The sequence below is a fragment of the Trachemys scripta genome, chromosome 4, assembly GCF_013100865.1.
Source record: "Trachemys scripta elegans isolate TJP31775 chromosome 4, CAS_Tse_1.0, whole genome shotgun sequence".
Taxonomy (NCBI): domain Eukaryota; kingdom Metazoa; phylum Chordata; order Testudines; family Emydidae; genus Trachemys; species Trachemys scripta.
In genome coordinates, this window is record NC_048301.1 from 104,459,713 (window position 1) to 104,483,414 (window position 23,702).

The 23,702-nt window shown below is 41.6% G+C and overlaps 1 protein-coding gene across 3 annotated transcripts in view; it reads left to right on the top strand.

Moving 5' to 3' along the window:
• The first annotated feature begins 6,337 nt into the window (after positions 1–6,337).
• OSBPL5 (oxysterol binding protein like 5) overlaps positions 6,338–23,702 on the top strand; it is a 217,441-nt gene continuing 200,076 nt past the window's right edge. For all 3 annotated transcript variants that reach the window (XM_034770239.1, XM_034770240.1, XM_034770241.1), the window contains exon 1: positions 6,338–6,879. The gene's annotated coding sequence lies outside the window, so the exon portion shown is untranslated. The remainder of the gene's footprint in view (positions 6,880–23,702) is intronic.

The following is a 23,702-nucleotide window of genomic DNA, read 5'->3' on the forward strand; positions in this document are numbered from 1 at the left end:
GCATCCTCTAGACCCTTCTACTCAGGGCTAGCAGTCTGGCAGGTATCAGGCTGAAGCTCCACTCTGCTTCCCTGAGGCTGGGCTGGGCTGTGCTGCTACTCAGAAGACAGACCTTCCTCCCTGAAGGTCTGGGACAGACTGACTCTCTTCTCTCGGAGCAGCCTTTTTATAGGGCTGAGTCTGGCCCTGATTGGCTGTCTCCAATCTGGGCCCTGATTGGCTCCCAATAAACCCTTCTCTTATTGGCTGCTGGGCTGCACAGGTGCCCTGGCCTGCTGCAGCCCCCTCTAGCATGGGGGTGGGGCAGACACCCCACCACAGTCTCTTACACCTTTCTCTGAAGCATCTGGTGCTGACCACTGTCTGGGAGAGGCTACCGAACTAGATAGACCTTGCACCTTGCAATTCTTACATAAAACAGAACTCAGACTTTTCTATAGAGGCATATAAGAACCATCTCAGGCTTCTGAATCTTTTTGTGGTTAGGCTATCATAATAAATTCATAATCAAGTAATGCTATCCTAGATGGTGAAGGCCAGTCTGGACCATTACTGTGATTCAACCAGAAGAACCCTTAGATTACTTGCACAATCCACCTTGTCCAGGACTGTTCTGTTGAAGACCTGGAGCTCTGGGTAATGGCTACATTGCCAAGGCCTGTCAGTTATAGCACAATATTTTCTAAGTTGAACCCAAGCCAATGCAAATATGTGTCACTCAGGTACCATTACAGGCACAAAACCTAGAAGCGTGGAACCAGGGAAAAATAGATGAGATATAGCAGTGAAGTTTAAACCAGACCTTAACATTATGTCATCGCCCAACTCAAAGGGCGAGTGTAAAAAGAAAACAAAAATAGTAACTGCCCTGTGGTACCATTTATGTGAGCACACGAGTTGGAAGAAGAGTTATTAATAATGAAACACTCAAGAAAAATGTCCTGTAGTTGCCAGAGAAAGCGCAGTCAGAATTTGTGATCTCAAAGGGAAACACACACCAAGAGAGAGAGACACACAATGTAGACAATATCGCAATCTTTATTATCAAAACACAAGTGACTGTGGGATTCTGTTGCTTTTCGTGATTGCACGTTGCCAGGTATGCTGTCTCCACGATGCTGCATTTATGCTGTGCAGTATGACAAGAGAATCTCTGCAAAGCTGAATTCCCTATATTTGTCAGTTACTGTGTGGCTTGCTAAATAAAGCTCCAGTTTTCGTCAACATTCAGTTGGTGAAAATTTTCCTCTGCCTTTTGCCGCAAGAGGCCTCTCTCTGTCTCAGGAGGCGTCCAGGGGGTTGTTTGTGGGATTTTTTTCTAACTTCCCCAGAGAACAGCTCTAGCAATCTTGCAATTAAAGCCCGATTTAGCAATATCATTGTTTTCCAAAATGAGCAAACGTGTTAGTTCTAGCATTCACTTTTGCTAGTGATCTCTGAAGAGGCACAATACCATTTGCTAATAAGGATGTCTCTGTCCAGCTATGGCATTAAACATTTTAGCCAATGAATTCTGCATCAGGAAACATTTAAAGGTAAAATCGTAATCTTTCTGTTTCATTAATTTTATATGTCTGTGTTTAAAAGTTATGGATAGTGAAATGATTAAATGACTCTTGGTTTTGGTCCATGATCAGCTATAAGCTTAAGGACAAATTACTTTCATTGCTGGCAAGACCCACTGTAGTGTCAGATCAATATGGTTATGACTGCAGAGGCCTTGTGTTAATTATAGTGGTATAAATATGGCATCAGAGCTGTTGTTCTCAGATTCCATTTTAATAAGGAACAATATTTACATTTGGCTACTTTTACAGACTCTAATCCTCTTTTTAATTATACATACAAGTTTGTAGTATGCTTAAAAATGAGAACTGTGTCCACAATCATTTTTTTATTGTTCCATATTGGGTACATCGCAAGATCAGAAAAGCATAAAATACAAGTCTTGTGTACAATCAGAAATGGATGGATGTTTGCATTTCACCCAAACAAGATCCAGGGTGTGTGTGTGTGAGGACAGTCTGAAGAAAGGAGCTGACCGGGGTAGATAAGGACAAAAGGTACAGGGATCAGCAAGTAAGCCTGTGGGGAGAGTGTTTTAATCATGTATAAGATTAAATTTTAAGCATATGAACTGAACGAATTGTGTGCTCTGTCTGTTTAAGCATGGGGCAGTGCACATATATGCCTCAGTTTTCCCTAACTTTAAAATGGGAATAATACCACATCTCACAGGGCTGCTGTGAGAATAAATTTGATACTGTTTGCAGAGTGCCAAGCATTGCAGTCTCTTCTTTAGTTGCCGCACTTTAGCCAATAAGGGTGAAACTGAAGTCAAAACTCCCATTGACTTCAGCGGACCAGGATTTCATCCCAAGTCTGTCTTTTGTAGAATACGATGAGGTGCATAGGAGGAGAGAGAAGACATTCCAAGCAATGGAAAAAAAGGGACCTCCTGCCTTGAACAAGTTAGGAGTGAGTGGGTTGGGGCCAGGGAAGAGAAGAAGCCTGACTGTACCACACAGAGTCCTCTTGGTATTTCCCCACACAATTTCCCTTGCAGAACTTCACTGAAATTACTAGGTACAAATACAAGTGTAAATATAACCATATATAATAACAATTACCTACCTCAAAGAGGTTGGAGGACTTATTTAATTAGTGTATAGAAAACAATTTGAGTTCCTTGAATGAAAGGGATAGTATAACCACAAGAAGTTGTTATTATTCCTTCTAAGATTTCATTTTGGATTTGTTCTCAGCAGTTCTGTGTATTGTATAGAAAATGCAATCTGTGCCTAAAGGCTTGATCCTTCTGCCTTTGAAGTCAATGGGAATGTTGCCATTGACTCCAATAGGTAAAACAACAGCCCTTAAATTAGTATGCCATGTCTGCATGCATGCTTATGTTTGTTTGCAGTAGCGTCCACAAATGTACAAACAAACAGGAAGGCACTGGCCCTGCCCTGAATAGTTTACAATGCACATAAAGACAGATCTGGCTTGTACTAAAACTACCAAGAAAGAGTTAAAATAGAGTCTGAATTGTCTTTCACTCCTGGAAAGGGTGGACCTCTTCACTCCCTTGGTATCAGGGTGCCTGATCTTGCAGACGCTTACTGTTGAACACAGGGGTTACTGCTGTGAAAAAGTCCCACTGAATTCAAAGCAGTGAGCATTATACTTTGCAGGGTCGACCTCATAATTACCTCCAGGTAGCCTATATAAAGGTAAAAATGGGGATTGCACTCTGCTGTAGGCTCCTGCAGTCCATGTATAGTCCATATCACAATGTAGCCTTTTGTCAGGAGTAGAGCTCGCTGACATTTTTTCTGTGAATAGGAAATTTGCTGAAAAATATATTTTTCAGAGCATCAAAACTATTTGAGAATTTGGGTTGAATTCAGTGAAGAGTTTTGGTTGAAAAAAATTGAAACAAAATTTCCAAAGTCAAAACATTTCAACTTTTCATATTAAAATGGTATTTTATTTAGAAATGTAGCTACATTTTAAAAAGAAGGTGAAAAACATCCCAAAATGACTGGAAATGAAATTTTAAAACTGATAAAAAATCATTCTGGGTTTTCATTCTTTTCATTTTGGTGAGAAAAACTGAAATGCTTCACTTCAGGTTGGAACCAAACCAATTGGTGAGGGGGGCGGATTTTTCAGTTTGGCTCCCAAACTAAAAATCAGTTATTCCCTCAGCTCTAGTCAGGAGAAGGCTCATCACAGGTGTCTTTTACTAACACGAGGGTCATAGACCTGGTCACATGAGGTGGTTTTGATTCCCTATACTACATCTAGGGTCTGTTTTTTATATGAATGGGCCAAAGACTGGAAAGTGAGAGGATAGTTCTGGCTTTGGTTTATGCCTCCTGATGTCTGGGGACATCATCTTAGATTCAGGTATCTTCTCCATGAAATTGGTTGGCAGCTCTTCAGACTTTTAAAGCTTCCCAGGTAGTGAGAGGGCCATTAGGGTTGATTAAAAGATTCTCCACTCATGAAGTTCTGCTGGTCATGATTTAGTCGCTGTGATGACTGAGGAGAAAAATGATCTCTTTGCTTCAAGCAGGATTGTAGGCAGGCCTTGAGTTGCAGTCTGTTTCTTCTTGTGATTTCCATCATTGATGTTCAAATTTCCTTTGTCCTTCTTTATCATCAGAGAACCATGGTGATTTACAGGGCTGATGGAAAGAGGAGTGGTGTTTAGATGTCTGTGTAACTATAGCTGTGCTCAGTGTATAATTCTAGGGTTTCACCAGATCTTCCACATGGCCAGTTGGACAGTCATAGATTTCTTTGAGAAGATGGGATCTATGAGCAGTGGACCAGGATGGTACTCTGTCATCCTACTCTGAGGCTTGAGTTCTTATGTGTACCTATGTCCTTGACATAGGAGTAGTTTTTGTGTCCTCTGTATTCAGTGGAAATCCGACTAGGAATAGGGTATGCCCAGCTCTATGCATAAATTTGGATAATGCTTGTAGGAGACCTAGAGTGGATTCCAGTATGGATTTTTGGGCCATAGCATCTGATGCTGAGGTCTCTGAAGACAATGAGCTTTGGTGACTTCCCTGCCATACAAGTCATTATCTCTATTAGTTCTTTAAGGAATCGTTTGTGTCTGAAAGCCTGTAGATTAGTAATATGTCTCTTGACTCACAAGCTAAGTAGCGGTATTTAAAAGATTTTGTCGTTCCTGGGGATGCCCTGCTGCATTTAGGTCCCAGTTCAGAGAAACACACAAACATGCTTAACCTAAAAATGTAAGCAACCTCATTGACTTCAGTGGGGCTACTTATATGCTTAAACTTAAGCATGTGCTTAAGTGCTTTACTGAATCGGGGCCCTACGTTGGATGGAATAAGAATGGTCATTCTGTCACTACCCCTGTGTGTTCTCAGAGTGTGATTCACTGCATATCCTGAGGAGACCATGTGGGATTACACTGGGCAGGTAGTGTCATTTGGCCAGTTTTCGGTGATGCTGTTACCAGGCTGTGTATGGCTTCTACATGCAATGCACATAGCTTGAAGCTGTGTCTTCACCACTACGCCTGTTACAGGCTAATTACACGACCTCCACCTCCAGGGTTATTCTACAGGTTGAACCTCTCTTGTCCGTCACCCTCGGGACCTGTTCAGTGCCTAACCAGAGAATTTGCCAAACCATGGGAGGTCAATATTGTAGTGAGCGGGTCTCTTTTTTTATTTTTATCTCGCTGAGGCGAATAAACGGAACAACGCTTGCAACATCGCCTAGCCAAGGCTTACCGGCTCTCTTCATAACAAAGTGTTAGTGTTGTTACACAATTTTACTGTGTTGGCCAGCTTTTTTGCCGCCCCAAGCGGCGGGAAAAAAAAAAGAACCTGATCGAGCTGCCGCCGAAGAGGAAGACAGCGAGTGAAGGACCTGCCTCCGAATTGCCGCCGATCCGGAGTGGGCTGATTGAGCTGTCGCCAAAGTGCCGCCGCCGAACCGGACCTGCCGCCCCGACAACGGACGCACTGCCGCCCCTTTCTATTGGCCGCCCCAGGCACCTGCTTCCTTCACTGGTGCCTGGAGTCGGCCCTGGTATTGGCACAAGGAAATAAGTAGGTAAAGCATAAAAAACATAAAATTAAATCATGCCGGACCAGGGATGTTGCTGGATCAGAGAGTGCTGGACTAGAGAGCTTTAAACTGTTTTCAGAGTGGTAGCTGTGTTAGTCTGTATCAGCAAGAAGAAGGAGGAATACTTCTTGAGGCACCTTAGAGACTAACCAATTTATTTGAGCATAAGCTTTCGTGGGCTAAAACCCACTTCATAAAATGGTGTGTAAATCAAAGGTGAGGTATTGTTCATGGTAAGACCTTCGCCGTTAGCTTCTTTTTACTTTAGCCTGTGCCTCCCCCCTCCCCAGTTGTTTCAGATTTTAATTAAATGCCTCCTTTGGAGATTGATTGTCCAATAGAGGGTAGCATGTCCCTTGTCTGAGTAAGCCTGCTCCCATTTTCTGTTCTGCAGGCTTTGAATGTCTAAGAGAAAGAAAATCTCAAACTCCGGGGGAAGAGCGAGCAGAGGAAGGTTTATTAGAGTGCTAGAAACTCCACATTCTGTGAGTAATAAAGTCTGTGGCACTCTTGGGTAAATAGTTGCTATACATTTATCTGGTCCTGATGTCTTGTTGTTGATTCCTCCCCCCCAAGTAAAGTAATTCCCCCTCCCCCCCTTCAATTATAAAAGTGGGCAAACACAATGTTAAAATCCAATCCGTGATTCGATGATCCTGCCCAGGTTTTATATGCTTCCTTTTTTTTACCCCCTTTCTAATGTGGTTGGATAAGTCTTCTGGTATTTCCTGCTGCAGACTCCCTCAAACAGCTGTACAGCTTTCTAATGTAAATGCCTTTCTCCTTCGCGCTGTGTTTCTCTGCTGCTGCTCTCCCTCCGAATCGGACCGAGAAGGGGCAGCTTCAGAGGCCGGCTTACGCGTAAATAGCCAGAGTGTTTTGACTGAAGGAGTTAGAGCAACAACTGCTTGGAAAAGGCAGGGGCTGCCTGCTTGCAACTGACAGAGCACAGCCCACCAGGCACCGAGCCGTGCATGGGGGAGACTTGGTGACGGTGACAGTTCGGAGGAGGAGGAAGGAGGAACGTGTCTGGCCCCACAGAAGGATCTTTAAATCCAAGAGCGGGGGAGGGAGGCTGGCAGCCACAACCGAGCTGGGCATCATGTCAGACACCCGGTGGCGATGTGTTGAGAGGAACTTTTTACTATGGTGAGGAGGACGCAGTAAGGACATGGGAAATTTGCTCCATTGATTCCCAGCAGGATTTGGGGCAGGGGCTCTGTCGGTCCGAGCTGTCAGGGATTGCGCTCTGAGAAGGTAAGGCATCCTTTCTGCTGGCCGAAAATGCGTGTGTGTATTTGAGATAGCTGAGATTTCTTATGCCTTGTGAACTGGCAAATCTTCCTTCTCCCCACGAACAATACCTGTGCTATTGAAGATTAGATTTTACTGTCTCGCCTCTCTTTATTAATGCAGTAGTAATAACTGAATCCTGACAATGCTAGCAGTTAAATCCTTGTGAACTCGACATCACATTCAGAGTCTGCGTTTCTAGAAATGCACCCACACAATGGAGCAATCAGCATTCATTGGGATCTATTGCTTTGAAAATATGGGAATCCTTCTCAGACAGAAAATTAACATTTGCAAAGAAGCCTCAGGACTATTAATTTGTATAATATTTTACTTTTGAAATGCCTACCCATCCTTTGCTTGGGGCACAGGTACAAATATTTAAGTTGCACTTCACAAAAATCCAGTAGACCATAATAATAGCACCCAGGTAGACAGCATATAACATGCACCATGTATCCATTCCTCGGTGAATCAGACAAGAAATGCACCAATACTTGCTTTATGGTGCCATTATCTTCACACATTAAATGCATGTTGCACTTGTTTTTCTGTGGCATTTTATTTTCATTCATAGCAACATAGCATCACTGCTGTCTTTTAAAAAAATAAAATTTCCACAGTTCCAAGCTTGCAATTAGAAGCCATACTTCCAAGAAAACACTGGGTGAAACTGAGATTTCATTTCCTGTGGAGACTGAATTGTCATCCCTTACTCATGCAAAGATCCCCATTGAAATCACTAGGAATTTTGCCTGAGTCAAGATGTACAGAAAACAAAAGAAAACAAAATCTTATTGAAAGCTGGGACACTGTGTTAAGAAGAACATAATTACAGAACAACTCAGTCTTTTCTTTTTGTTTAAATGAGATCTCATCTGACTGCACAATTATATGCATTTGCTTTTGTTTTCATTCATATGCCAGAGAATATAATTGTTCTTGGAATCAGTACCCCATGGTGGTTCTATTTGTATAAGCAGGAAACCATGGAATTTTCCTGTTTATCCAGATCACAGTTTTGTTACATCCTAGGAAAGGCTGTGTTTGTGCTGAAAGTGAAATTTGTACACATTCTAGCTGTCACTTCTGTATATAAAAGAGAATAGTTTCCTTTCTGAATGAGTTTACCCTAAAGGTCCACTGTTACAATAGCTCTTTATTTAAAATCAGGCTATTTATACCTTGTTTTCTGACAGCACAGGCTAGCTACCTACAAAATGATATCTATATATCTGTACACAAGAGCTAAGGAGACGACGTGAAATGCATTAGAAGAGTTTGGAATGCTCAACTAGTGAAATGATCAAAAATCTTTTAAGATCTGAAATGCGTACTGGCTACATTTACTAACGCTTTGTGAAATGGCTCACCAAGGCCAGCACGCACAGAGCATATTACTGTTTTTAAAGTGCATTTGTTGCACTTTGGGATTTAGCAGTGGGAGCAGTGAAAAGTCAGAATAGTTCCACTCTTTCTCCAACAACTAATCAATCAGGCACTCAGAGCACCTTTATACTAGAGCTAGAGATGGATTTGAACAGACTATCAGTTTTGGCCAAAGGAATTGGGAGCTATTGTAAGTGACATAGTTTCCTTTAAAAATACATTATGTCTGGCTGGCGGGACCCATTTTCAATGCACTTCCTGTAATATGAAGGGTAGGTAGATTATGGCTTTGATCCAAATACTTAAGCCTGTGTTTAAGTTTAAACACAGCACTAGTCCCAGTGAAGTAAATGGTTTTACAGTTAAACATGTGTTTAATGGTTTGGAGGCTCAGGACCTATATTTGTCAATTGCTTTGAAGACTAAACGTGCTGTATAATCTGAAACTAGTGATGGAGGTCAGTGTGGGACTAGCAAATTGCTAACCTTTACCATCAACACATTCATGTCACCCCACTTGAATTAAACACTCTGGCCCATACATTTCACCCCAGTGCATAGGGCAAAGGGGAACAAAGCTGAAGAGGTTCACATAGTCACTATTCTCCCGTCTGTGGGGTACCCTTCCCCCCGCCCCCAATCTTTCTCCCTGACACACAAATTCTCAGAAGGCATGACCAGGCAATGGAGGAGGGAAGTGCTGGGGAGAGCTGCCCTTTTGCCGTTTATTTCCCTCTCTCTCCACAGGTAGGCTTTTTCTCACCAAAAACCTGCAGAGGTTAATGCTGCCCAGAGCAGAATTAGCTTTCCCTATAGGCTTGGTAAAACTCTGTCAGTGGTTCACAGCCTGCACTGGGAGTGAGCAATGGCAGCCACTCTGCCATTGTTGGTGAGAGGGACCCTGGAATGAATGTGAAGGTGGAGGATAATATCTGAACTGGGTCAGTAATCTGTGGGGTTTGCAATGTATTCCTGTCTTTTTGTTGGCTTGAGGCTACATCCCTGTGGTTCCTCTGCCCCACATGGACTGCAAGGATAAATTCTGTCTTATTCAACAAAATAGGATTTAAACAGGCACCTTAATCTGGGTTTCATTTGGAGACTGGAGACCTGAGTCCTGTGTAAATGTACTGAGATTATGGAATGATTTATTCAATGTGGGTTGCATAAAAACGTAGCTGAGGCAAGGATTTGCTCCTGTATTCTTTTTATGGCCCCTACGTTTAATTTCCATATGTTTTATTGCAACACTGAATCACGAGTTGAGTGGGAGAGAGGGACCGAATTTCAGTTTCTGTTACTAGGCTGTGTGTTTAACAAGGCGCGTTACTGGACAGAGCATAGGAGAGGATGAGTCTCTCTGAACAACCCTGAAAAAGCTTCTATGGTTTGGAATCTGCAGTACCTTCAGGCTAATGCCACATTCTTCCCTTGAATATACCCAGGGGGATCCTTTTGAAATCAATAGTACTTGCATTCCAGGGTAGAATTTAGTCCTGCTTATTTTATATTATGCTACAGTATTTAGTTAGATCAGTCTGATTTAGCGTTCAACTGACTCATTGTCTAGGTGATCCATTCATTGCCCATTCAAGTCAATGAAAAGACTCCCATTGGCTTCAGTGGCTATTGGACCACTCTTCTAGGGCTAGATCCTGCCAAGCTCTGGAACTAGAACTAGGAGGCAGCACAGATTAAGCCGCTACTGCGTATGCTGGGCATGGTGCTTACCTGCTTCTGATTCACCAAGCCAGTAGAAAGCTGTTCCAGCCACTGTATCTGCAATTTATAGTCACTGAGTTAAAGGGCAAGAAGCCTAATCTGGGGTTTCTTCATTAGTGTTGCCTCTCTGCCTTGTGTGCATTAGCTCAGGATTTGCTCAGTGAAAACTGCTGCTTTTCATGGCTCCACTTTCTGTGGTGAGATGTCTCTTGCAGCACATTTCAGGTGTGCATACATTCCTGCAGTGGTTACTAAGGAGATTGTAAGGGAAAACAAGATACATCTTAAGCAATGGTAGTTGGCAATCAGAATGTGTCTGTTTGGAAAGGAATTGCAGGGGCCTGTTCGGCTGTTTTACCCTCACGTCTCCAGCTGCTGCTGTTCTTACGCATGGCTGGTGCTCTTTAGACTGCCTGTGCTGGGATTTGCATCGTGCTTTCCAGAATACATGACTCCCGACACTGAGCACACTGCTACAATAAGGTACTAGAGGTGAAGCGTGTAGTAACTTTTATGAAGTAATGTGGTTGTTGTGTACCTAACTGAAATGCATAGGATTGCACTTAAATACCAGGCTTCCAGCCTCACCCAACCTCACCTACCAACATGTTCTTTCTGGCCACTCAACACTCCTCGGTATTTTTGTGTGAAAGTAAGAGGACAACCCTGGCTCAGAATGGTGTGGCTGAATTTCACCCTCTTCTCAGCACATTCTGGGCAGCTGTTGAGCTTAAATTCCTTAGCACTTAAGGAACAGCGCTCAACACCTCCAAACCTTTCCACATTCTGTCTATTGCTCTGTAAGATTGCCATTAAGCAGAAACGCATGCTGCCTTGATTTTGCCACCTTGGTGTCCACTTTATAAACATTCCTAATTCTAGCTTCTGAATCTCTGTTAATCAGTTACTCTCCTGAAGTACAGTTTTCCTGACTGCAAAGTTTATTACCCACATTCTGCTGCCATGATGATAATTTGACACATTTTAGCATACTGTAAATTTCCAGCCAGCATTCTGACAAGACTGTTTCAAACATTTCCGTAGGCTGCCATTTTGCAGATGGCAGGAGCCAAAGAGATGTACAGTATGGATGCAACATTTTTTTTCCTTTCTGCCCAGCTTCCAAGTGAGAGAACAGGCAAACAAAAAATCCTGAAATAACATATCCAGACTTAGAATGCTTCATTTAAGAGGGATCCAGGGACCAAGACTTTATATCAGTTATTCCCACATACTGTCTAAAGGCCTTTTATTGTACTTGGATTTGGATCCAGATACTGTGTGTGCAGGTATCTGTGTAACATAAGGAAACTGGGTGATTAAGAAGGAATATTCTGCAGAATTTGTAGCAGCTGACTGGTATGTTTGTTAATATTGCCTCTCCATGACTTCAGGCCTTCACAAAGGATGAAAGAGGATTTTTCCAAGGCAGAATTGCCAGGCTACTTGTTTAATTAGCAATGTGGATAAAGAGAAACTAAAAGGTACCCATTGTTCTGGAGATGGAGCCTTCCCTTTGGAGTGCTCTGAAATCTCAGATTATTTGTGTTCTATTTGTATAGCTATAGTGGAGGTTGTGTCAATATTTCCATTATACTCCCTTTGGTTTGTGGGCTTTGTAATGTGGAGACAAAACTTTGCTCTGGGCTGAAAACTAACATGTACGAAGTCTTAGCTTGGGATTCTTTTTTTTTTTCAGTTATAAAATATAACGTTCATGGTACAGCACCTTTGACAGGTGCAGGCTGTTATGCAGTTTTTCGCTCTCTAAGATATGAGAATCTCTTGTGATTCTTTGCTATGAGCCAAGATCAATAACGTTTTCTTGGTGCTTAAAGCAGCCTTCTCAATGTTTATGAAATATATTCAAAACAAAACTCTGCCCTTGTGTAAATCAACTCTAGAGTAGTGACAGTTTTGCAGCAATTCAGTTTCCATTTGAATGATATAGTATCTGTGTTACTGAATAAAAGTAACACACTGCAATCAGCCCTGGAATGGGAGTGTTAAGATTGGAAATATTACGTAGCCTTAATTAGCATCGACAATCACTGGTACACTTATGGAGCTCAGTATTGATTAATTAAGGAGGAAGAATCAAATACATTTACTATAAACCCCACCCCCCCAAAAAAAAATAATAGTAATTAGATTATTTGTATCCTGTTAGTGCCTAGAAGTCCAAACTGAGATTCAGACCCTGTTGTACTAGGAGATGTGTATATACACACAGTAAGGCTATGTCTACACTACCACTTATGTCAGTATAGCTTATGTTGCTCAGCGATGTGAATAAGCCACCCCCCAACCCCCAGAGCAACATAAGTTACACCATTCTAAGCACCAGTGTGGACAGCGCTATGTTGGCAGGAGAGCTTCTCCCACCAACATACCTACCGCCACTAGTTGGGGATAGATTAAGTCGATGGGAGAGCTCACTTCCATGGGCTTAGAACGGCTACACTAGTGAGCTTACAGTGGCACAGTTGCGCTGCAGTAAGATCTCTAGTGTGGCTATAGCCCAAGAGACAATCTCTGTCCTGAAGAGCATACAGCCTAATAGACAGACTAAGGGTAGCAAGAAGGAAGGATTATTATCTGTATTTTACAAGATGGGGAACAGAGCCACAGAGCAATTAAATGACTTGTCCTAGATCACACAGGAAGTATGGGGCAAAACTGGGAGCTGAATTCAGATCTCCGGAGTCCCAATCAATTGCCTTAACCATAAAACCATCCTTCTTCAATTAATTCTTCCCTTAATTAGCACCCTCCTCCCCAAATAAAGATACAACAGGTGCTAACTGTCTGCACAACTTCTGCATCCAAAGAGTCCTTGCTGCAGAATGTGGCTAAAAGCAGCGATCAGCATGTGTGGTTTTGAGGAATGCATGTAAATAAAATCCCGAGATAACAATCTGAATGCTGTTAGCTGGTTATTTTTTCAAATTGAAAGTCAAGATTAATCTAAAAATATTTTTACACCCACACTAACGCAGCACCAGTAGAAGCTCCGGGAGCTGCTGGGGTTTCTTCAGTGCTACAAAGAGGTTGTGATTTTTGTTACCTGTAGGTGAGTGCCAGTGAAAGCACACCAAAAAAACTAAAACTAAAAAAAAATCAGAAGCCAGTGTGGCAGCTCTTTTCTTTGATTGTAATGACACAGGCTTCTAGTCTCTTGGTAAACAATTTACACATCTCATTCACTAGAGTTAGGGAACTCTGCTGTACAGCATGGTGTGGCTAGCTATTAGTCACTGTGGGAAATCTTGGCAAAATAGAAGGAACAATTTCTTCCTGTCTTGAAAATTGTCTGGCACATACCCTGAATTATTTTTCTAAGGAAGCGGGATGTGACCCTAAGGATTCAAGGCCTTTTAACATCTTGGTGAATGTGTTGCAATTCACTGAGGAAAGGCTGCTGAATGATCCATAGAATCCCTGGAAGTCTGATGTGAAATTACCACTGGAGTTACTACTGGACTAGTGGGTTCCTTTTGATAAGCTCCTGGCACAAGCACAAGTAGAACAGATATACATTTTATAAGGTTAATCTCTCAGCTTTCTGTTGCCACGTTGCTTTAAAAGGAAACCCCACACTGTATTGTAAGTCTGTTACCTTTTTCTTTTAGATGTGAGTCAAAGTCAATTCAGCTTTGAACAACATCAGCTTTTAAAAAATTTCTCATAAAGGGGAAAATCCTTACTTGGTTTATGAAGGCTTTCTCCAAACACTGAATTCATCTCATTCTGGTTGGAGCATTAGCAGACAAGGCCAATAATTTGAGCTGCATTCCAAATAGATTTCTACTATTGTCAGTCCAGAGAGGGACATAGGTGTTTGGGGTCAGAAAAGCACAACATTTGTGTTTGTGATTCTGTTTATAATGGACCAGTTTTCCTGCCTGATGTAAATCCAGTTAACTTGGCCCAGTGTATCTGTTTTACACTATTTATAATGCCCCTCATGATGGAGAAGAGACAGAATTTGATTGGAATGAATATAAAAGGGGTTTGTTCAGTCAGGCTTGCTGGACATAGAGCCTATGTCTACACTGTGATAAAAAGCCCATGGCACCGAGTCTCAGAGCCCTGGTCAGCTGATTCAGGCTTGCAGGGCTATCAAATAGCAGTGTAGACGTTTGGGCTCAGGCTGGAGCCTGGGCTCTGAGACCCTCCCCCCTTGCAGAGTTTCAGAGCCTGGGCTTCAGCCCGAGCCCAAACGTCTACACTGCTATTTTTAGCCCTGCAACCAGAGCCTGCATGCGTGAGTCTGTTGACCCGTACTCAGATGTTATGCTGTGGGCTTTTCTTTGCAGTGTAGACATTCAGACAGATCCTGTAGTTCTTTCTGGTTCTCTAGCTCCCAGATGAAGAAAACACATCCTGTGCTGCCTAATATCACCATACACTGTCTCCCTAAATCCTGGCCTGGACCCATGGAAAGGTCTGTTGACTACACTATTATCATTATGTATTATTTATTTATATTGTGGTAGCACCTAGGAGCCCCAGTCATGAACCACGACTGTTCTAGGTGCTGTACAGACTCAGACCAAAAAATGTATTGTGCATCTAATACAATTTACTTTGAAGTAATGTTCAAGTTTTTGCTTTAACCCAAGGGAGCAAATGGATGGTTAATGAGAAAACCCCCATCAGTGTAGGTGTAGTGGACCTGCTCTTCTGAGTGGTGAGCTGTTTTGGGATTTGAAGAGGCTCTTTCTGTGAAGAACCTTTCAGACCTTGGCAAAGCAGTGTGGGAGTAGATAGGGAATTGGGGTTCTCTTCCTGGCTTTGCCCCGGAACAGTTGTGTGTTTTCGGGCATGTCACTTTAGCTTCCCAGCCGCTGTTTCTCCTCCCAGCCTTTGTCTGTCTTGTGTATTTAGACATAAGCTCTTTGGAGATTGGCCTGTCTATTACTGTGTGCCTGTCCAGCACCTGGTACAATGGGCCTTTAGTCTCAGTCGAGGCCGTTAGGTACCACTGTAGCACAAATTAATAAAAATAACCCAGTAATGTTATCCTAATACAGAATAATGACTGTTGATCAGATGGGAGGAGAGATTGTGCAACTGTTCCAATTTTGCCCTTTCTATGACCAGGTACATCTTCATGAGGGAGTATAAAGTAGGTAGGGAGTAGGTGAGAAAAGCAAGTGAGCAATGCTGTAAATACAACAAACGGATGGTGTGACTCAGAAGCAATTTAACCAAAATAATCCCTGCAGTGCTTGAAATTTCCCTTCCCAGAAAAGCACAATATGTTGTTCTCTGCTATAAAGCTGTCCTCAAGTGATTGCATTGTGTTAACGTGCACCTCGTTGTTATCTACAAGTTGCATAGTTAATAGAGAGCCACTGCTAATTATTGGTAATGTTCCCTCAACTGTTGAACAATGGTAGCAATAAGGACATTTCCTCTTATGATGACAGGTATCAACACACTCTGTCAAAAATGATACTTCCAATAGCAGTTCAAATATTACAAGCCAATGTTTTATTTCTTTATGAAAACACCAATTCACCATGTATCAGAGTGTCACTTGGATAGCTGCTTCCAGGCAAATGATCACTTTTCCCTATAGTGCTGTAAAGTTAGTTGCTTTAAAGAAGAGCTGGGCTTCTGGGGAAGTTCTCATTTTGGGATTTTCACAGCCTTCTGTGGTGTAGAAACCAACTAGCATGTAGTTCAGTCTTACAAATCTTACTCACATGGAATGTCTCATTGACTTTAATGGGCTTTCTCCCCTAAGTAGGGACTACAAATGTGAGTAAAGGTTTGCAGGACCTTTGAGCCCTTATAGTTTAATATCATGCAGTTAACTGGCATACAAACATATTACATATATCCATCCCCCTCTTGGCTTCTGTGTTTCCCTGAATGATACTGTGGGTCAAATCCTGGTCATTGACTTCAGTGGAGCCAGGATATCACCCTGTATCTTTTGAAGGAAAACCACATTAACACCAGGTCATTAGTCAGAAATTACTCATACTGCAAAGATACACATTTTTATTTGTAGCCAAATTTGAATCCTTTCTTCAGATAAGTGCTTTGGAGGATAAGATTAAAATTCAAAATGATCTGGACAAACTGGAGAAATGATCTGAAGTAAATAGGATGAAATTCAATATAGACAAATGCAAAGTACTCCATTTAGGAAGGAACAATCAGTTGCACACATACAAAATGGGAAATGACTGCCTAGGAAGGAGTACTGCCGAAAGCGATCTGGGGGTCAGAGTGGATTACAAGCTAAATATGAGTCAACAGTGTAATGCTGTTGCAAAAAAAGCAAACATAATTCTGGGATGTATTAGCAGGAGTATTGTAAGCAAGACATGAAAAGTAATTCTTCTGCTCTACTCCACGCTGATTAGGCCTCAACTGGAGTATTGTGTCCAATTCTGGGTACCACATTTCAGGAAAGATGTGGACAAATTGGAGAAAGTCCAGAGAAGAGCAACAAAAATGATTAAAGGTCTAGAAAACATGACCTATGAGGGAAGATTGAAAAAATAAGGTTTGTTTAATCTGGAGAAAAGAAGACTGAGAGGGGACATGATAACAGTTTTCAAGTACATAAAAGATTGTTACAAGGAAGAGGGAGAAAAATTGTTCTGCTTAACCTCTGAGGCTAGGACAAGAAGCAATGGGCTTAAATTGCAGCAAGGGCGATTTAGGTTGGACATTAAGAAAAACTTCCTAACTGTCAGAATGATTAAGCACTGGAATAAATTGCCTAGGGAGGTTGTGGAATCTCCGTCATTGGGGATTTTTCAGAGCATGTTGGATAAAACACCTGTCAGGGATGGTCTAGATCAGTGGTCTCCAAACTTTTTTGATCCAGCACCCCTATCAGTAAAAATTTTTTGAGCACGCACCCCCTGCCATGCTGCAGGGCCGGCTCTACCATTTTTGCTGCCCCAAGCAAAAAAAAAAAAAAAAAAAAGGCCGCTCAGACTCCCGCCCAAACTGCCGAAGCAAAAAAAAAAGCCGCTCCTCCTGCCACGCACCCCGAAGGATCCTCTTGTGTACTCCACTTTTGCACTTTGGAGACCACTGGTCTAGATAATATTTAGTCCTGCCTTGAGTGCAGGGGACTGGACTAGATGACCTCTCAAGGTCCCTTCCAGTTCTATGATTCTATTAACTTAACTGAGGTCATTGTGAGCAAATGTAAGTGAGATGAAAATTGCCTTCTAACAGCTGCCTCGGTGTTGGAACTGAAGCCGCCTTAGCTATATGTGGGGAACATTGTGCTGCTATTCTCTAGTTATCCTTTGGACATGTAACATTAAATTCAGAAATAGAATTTAAACCTCCTCCATGCTAATGTCTGAGTTGTCTACTCACTGAGCGGCAACAAGAACGAAAGGTCACACTATTAAATACGTAGGCCCATTTTCAAGTGACAGGGTTTAAGAGAGGTAAAGTAGTAGCTCTGGAAAGGAAAGAGTTTCCTTTTCTAAACATTTTTAATTTGCCATAATTATATTAAGTACTAAATTGAGAGGGCCTTTTCCATGATGAGGGTAATGAATAGTTGTGCTGTATTACTGTAGCCAAGGCTGGAAAAGGAAGACCATTGTGCTTTTCTCCAGCTGTGAAAGCATATTTAGACCAGTGTGGGACTTAATAATTTAGTTTCCCCATTAATAAACTGCAACACCGATTCCCAAAAGATATCACATAGCTTTTGCTTTTAAAACTTTGTGCTCTGCCCTAGGGAGGTGGCAGTTTTTAAAGGGAAATCACCAGGCACTCAAAGTGAAAATGGCTTTGGAAATAGATCTAAAGGGCTAGATTATACCTTCAGGCACAGCCCGGAAGCAGGGGTGCTGCATATGCAGTGTTGTCCTAGGAATAGCTTCAGGAGGCACTTTGCCTCAGAGAGGCATCTCTGAGGCTCAGTTCCCTCCCTTCTTCTCCTTTGCTCCAGGGGAAGCTGTAATTTGCTGTTGAAAGTTACCACACCTTGACCCCCTATTCCAGCACAGCTGGTGGTATAGCCTTGATGCCATTCATTTCTCTTCTCCCCCACTCCCCACCCCCGGTCCCCAACCATCTGCTTTGTCTGTGAAAATAGGTAGGCACTGTACGCCTGTGTACCTGAACTCAAGGTCCAGGTAACTTACAAAGAGATGTAGGGGAAAAAGAACCCCACCCATCCCTTGTGTGGATGCATAATCCAAATCACAATGTAGACCACAACTATATATTTTTAAAATTACAGGTTATTGCATTTCAAATACACTTTCTTATTTCATGTTTAGTATAAATGGCAGGAACTCAGTTCTAAGTTTTTTGATGTAGGAACTGCTGCAAATACAGCCTAGTTCTTCATGTTATTAAAAATGATTACTTGGGGGAGAAATTTCATTCAACCCTTTTTGAGCTTACATAGTCATTGGGAGCACATGGACTGCTCCTCTGTCTGTCTGTCAACCTTTGATACTTCTAGTATGCAGATCACCACAGTATCTAGTCTCTGCATTATTACAATGTTCTCCATGCCCATTCATTACTTGGCTTCTCTGCTGGGACTGCCATTAACTTGATCCATGGCGATTTTCATGATATGGACACTAGTTTTCTAGGAATTGTATTCAGGACACTCCCTTATTTCACACAGACTGCCACCAGACTGGATTTGAACCAGTCACCTAGAGGTGAAAGGCTCAGTAGTTCATTACTAATCTGCTGAGCATTCCAATTCCCAGCCTAAAAAAGTTTAAGCAATATAAGTCTTCTCACGTAATTACTATGAGGTCCATATTGGCCCTAGATGAACTTCAAAAAGCTCAGAGGTTCAGTTCAGATAAGCACCAAAAGTTTGTATCCTTGTCCTAAATTCTCTGGATTGCAATATTTGTATGGAAAGCTTCTAATCATAAGTTTTTCTCTGATACTTCTGGGATCTGCTTCTAGATGGGTTGGAAATATCCCAAGAATAATTTTCCTCGCCGTATTTTGGTAGATGTGGTCCCAGACGGAGTGAAGAGCGTAAGCCAGCAGCCTTAGATTCAGAAGATCTGTATTCAGTTCCTGGCTCTGCCACAGGCGTCCGCTGTGACCTTGGGCAAATCACTTCCTCTTTCTATGCCTCAGTTCCCTGTTTAAAAAAAAATATAAAACAGCTCTACCTCACGTGGGTATTGTGAGAGTAAATCCACAAATACCTGAGAGATGCTCAGATACTGTGGTATTGGAAAGGCCGGGGTCATATATATAAACCCAACTTCAATTAGAGTTATTTGCCATTTAAAAATAAGGAGGAAAAACAAGGTATTCAAATGTTTTGTTGGGTTGTTAACTTTCAGTGTTTTTTTGTGTGGACTGAGTGAAAGCCCAGGTCTCCTCTTGTTGCAGCTGATTCATCCATCCTTAGTCTGCTCAAGATATTCACTTCACAATACACTTGTTTGTGCGCACTCTCTCTCTCTCTCTCTCTCTCTCTCTCTCTCTCTCTCTCTAAAGCTAGTGATAAAATCTTCAGGCACATAAATTCTTCAGATGATAATTTTGTCTTTCTGTTAAACTTGTGAGTAAAAACTAAATGGAGAATTAAATAAATATATTTCAAACTTTTGACTTTTATAACATTTCTTTAATGAGTTGAGGTGTAATTATAAATATATCTGGTGCCCTCAGGAGACCGAGATTTGTATGATAGATTGGTTCATGAACAATTTCTAGTGCTGTCTGTAGAACTATGGCTGAGTGAGTGTCTCCTGGGTACACTGCAGATGAGACACTCAATATTGTAAATAACAATAGCATTTATTATGAAGCACTGGAATGCATAATAGCAAATGAAACAATAAAAAAGTTAAAAAGCAGTTTTTCTGTGGCATAATTTTAAAACAGAACAGTTCAACAGAGGTAGTGGCGAATACATGCAGTGTTATAGGGCTAGGAATGTTCAGCCATTTTAGCAATACTACCTCCTCATCACTGAGTGCTTTGTCAGTTGTTTTGCAATGAGTTATATGCACTTCTTAATTGTGCCTGAGAATAGAGTTTTAGAGCTCAGGATTGTACTCTATTTATATGCTTTCCCTGTAAATGAATGAGAACCAATAGAAAAGCTAGAACTTCCATATTTGAACAGGTGTTTCTCAAAAGTAATATCCTAGCTTTTAAAACCGGCAGAGGCTATTATGATCATCTTGTTTGACTGCCTGCATAACATAGGCCATAGAATTTCACCCAGTATGTCCTGCATAAAACTCAATAACTTGTGGTTGAACTAAACCATCTATTTTAGAAACACATCCTACTTTAATGTAAAGACTTCAAGTGATGATGGATCTGCCTCATCACATGGTAATCTGTTCCAGTGGTTAATTATCCCCACCATTAAAAATGTGCACCTTATTTCCAGTTTGGCCTTTTCTAACTTTAATTTTCAGCCATGGGATATTTGACTGCTAGTTTAAAGAGCCCATTACTATCTGACAACTTTTCCCTGTGTATGTACTTATAGACCATGATCATGTTGCCTATTAACATTCTGTTCAATAAGCTAAATCCATTGAACTCCTTAAGTCTTTCCTTGTAAAGTGTTTCACCGATCTTGAATTATTCGTGTAGCTTTTCTCTTAACCCTCTCCAATTTTTCAACATGGTTTTTAAAGGGTGAACATCACACAATATTTTGGCCATGGACTTGTCAATGCCACATATCGAGATAATATCATCTTCTTATTCCTGCTTAGTATTCTCCCATGTATGCATCCAAGGATTGTGTTAGCCCTTTTTATCCATGGTATCATATGAGGAGCTCCAATTCAGTTGTTTATCTACCAAGAGCTGTAAGTCAGAGCCTTTGCAGAAGACTGAGGTACCTTCCTGGAAAGGGGGTGGACAGTTGGTTTGTTCTGAGGCAATACAAGTTTTTTATTTTCTGTGCTCTCTTTCATTTACTGTTCTTACAGCACTTCAATTATCTGCTGGCAGTCTGTAGGCAATAAAAATATCAAGAAAAAAGTTCTCTCCTATAAATTGTGGCATTCGAATATTCCATTTTTAAAACAAACATGCCTTGCTTGCGAGGAAGGTGGAGCCATCCGCAGCTTTGGTAAAAGACTGGTAATTGGTTCAAATGAATGGAAATAAGGCTTGCAGCAGTTTTCATAAGTAGCTTCTTACTTATGTGCTGCAATGGTGCCTGCTTATTGCATTTATCCCCAGTAGAAAGCGGAAAGCAAGTGAGGAGTGACCACAATAACAAAAAAGAAATGAGCAAACGTTTGTGCTTGGAATATAAGGCATTTAAAAAATCCCTAGAATTAACTCTATTCTCTGTAGTTTTCAGGTTGCCGTGAATTCATAATTTTCCATACTGTCTTTCCAGAAAGCTCCCTTATTCCCAAAGTACAGTATTTCAATAGAATTAAAAGCTGCATCCCTATTTTTCTCCCCAAATATCCCTATTTATAGCTCTGAAATGTTGGCAGATATGTAAGCCTAAGTCTGAAACTACCATAATGTTTTCCTCACAAATCCAAATGGCCTTTAATGATACAGAAATTATGGCACGGGAGACAGGGTTATAGCTCAATTATAGCACCAGCTATGCTGACAGAGTTGAAAATAGTAGGAGATGGAACTGATGGAGATGATAATGTGCCATGTCCATTCAGAAGGGCAGGACAAACAGCTGGGACTGCGAGTTGGGGGCAGTGAAACATACCTTACGTGGTAAAGGTGGGAGTGGTTTAGGTTTGGATTGTTTGTGGCTGTTTTACACATACTATTGAAGTGAACATAGTGAGAGTTCTGTGTTCCTATACAAAAAAAAAAAAAAAAAAAAGCAGCTATACATTTCAGCTGGAATGCCTCTTAATTTTAGATTAAGGGGAAAGAATGAAAGTAAAATCTTCATGAAGGAGCAGTCAACTCAATAACGTGCTGTCTCACAAAATGGCAACTGCCTCTGCCAAGAGAAGATTCCTAGGCCTTTAGAGGTGCAGTACACAGAAAACAAAATGACAACAGTTACAAAGCTACATTTACCACAAAGGTGCAGGGGGAAAACAGGAGAAGTACATATTGTATGTGGTTCCAAACAATCCTCAAAATGCAGCTGAGCAGAAACTCTTTCCAAAGGGGGAAACAGCATACATAATCCCGAGATAAATGTGTCCTGTTTCCTAGAGATTGCTTAGCCTTGAGAGTTGTCATTAAGTGTAAATTCAATGGGGAGAATCTCCACATTTAGCAGTCAGGGATTTTGTGTTGCTTTTATTTGGTGTCGGAGGGAAGCCAGGTCTACTCAAAATGGATTGCTTTCAAAATGTGCCAGTTTGCTATTTCAATGACTTTATCCAAAGCACTCCTGGGTAGCTCAGTGGGTATTTTTTTTCCAGTGGTAGCATCGTATGTGCTGGGGCTCTGCACCTGTCAGTTCTGGCAGTGGCTGCTGGATTATAAAACACTGAAATATACAGTAGTTAGAATGATGCCCCATCTGTGTCAGGCTTGAAAAAGCAGTCCCAGCATCTTGGCATCCCAGGGGGGCTAGTATTCACATTCAGGGCTGCTTTACCAGTCCTGCATATCTAAATGGTTTAAAAGTCCATCCTGCTGCTTCAAAATAAGTAAGTATGTGTGTGTTTATTAAATGAACATGTTAGTCGTCATTATCCACCAAATGTTTGATAGGTGCAGGGTACTTACAAAGACTTAATGGAAAATGCATAAAGGTTTGAAGTTAAAATGTTTGTTTATTTATTTATTTGTTTTTAAAGCATCCTGTTCTAAAGACAGCGTGGTTTTAGAGCAGTGGCTCTCAGCCTTTTCCAGATTATTGTACCCCTTTCAGGAGTCTGATTTGTTTTGTGTACTCCCAAGTTTCACCTCACTTAAAAACTACTTGCTTACAAAATCAGACATCATATTACAAAAGTGTCACAGCACACTAATACTGAAAAATTGCTGATTTTCTCATTTTTACCATATAATTATAAAATAAATCAACTGAAATATAAATATCGTACCTACATTTCAGTGTATAGAGCGGTATAAAGCAAGTCACTTTCTGTATGAAATTTTAATTTGCACTGACTTCACTGGTGCTTTTTGTGTAGTCTATTGTAAAACTAGGCAAATATCCAGTTGAATTGATGTCCCCCTGGTTGAGAACCACTGTTTTAGGGGACCCAGATCATCCTCTCTTGCATAAGAGAGCCTGTAAGAGGATTCCCTTGATTGTCCCATAGTCTGTTTCCACTTCCCCATAATATGCTGCTCCCCACAAAATATAATTGATCCCTCACCAGAGAGCTTCAGTAGGCCAGGGCTACCTCATCTTCTCCCTAGCCACAGCTGCCCCCAGAAACGCAAATATAGTATAATGAGTGGGGCTGGTGAAAAAGGGTCTGGTTTCAGGAGGATCTAGTCGGTAAGTGACATCTCTAGAGCTCAGGAATGCAAGTTGGTGGCCAGGATGCTATGGAACAAATGCAGGCCTCTCTGCATGCAACACTAGGGTTACCATACGTCCAGTTTTTCCCGGACATGTCTGGCTTTTCGGCAATCAAACCCCCGTCCGGGGGGAGTTGCCAAAAAGCCGAACATGTCTGGGAAAATGCCGGCCGGGCACTTCCCCTCCCGCGGCTGCTCTGCTCCTTCCCTGACTCTTCGGCTCTGTTTAAGAGCCGAGCTGC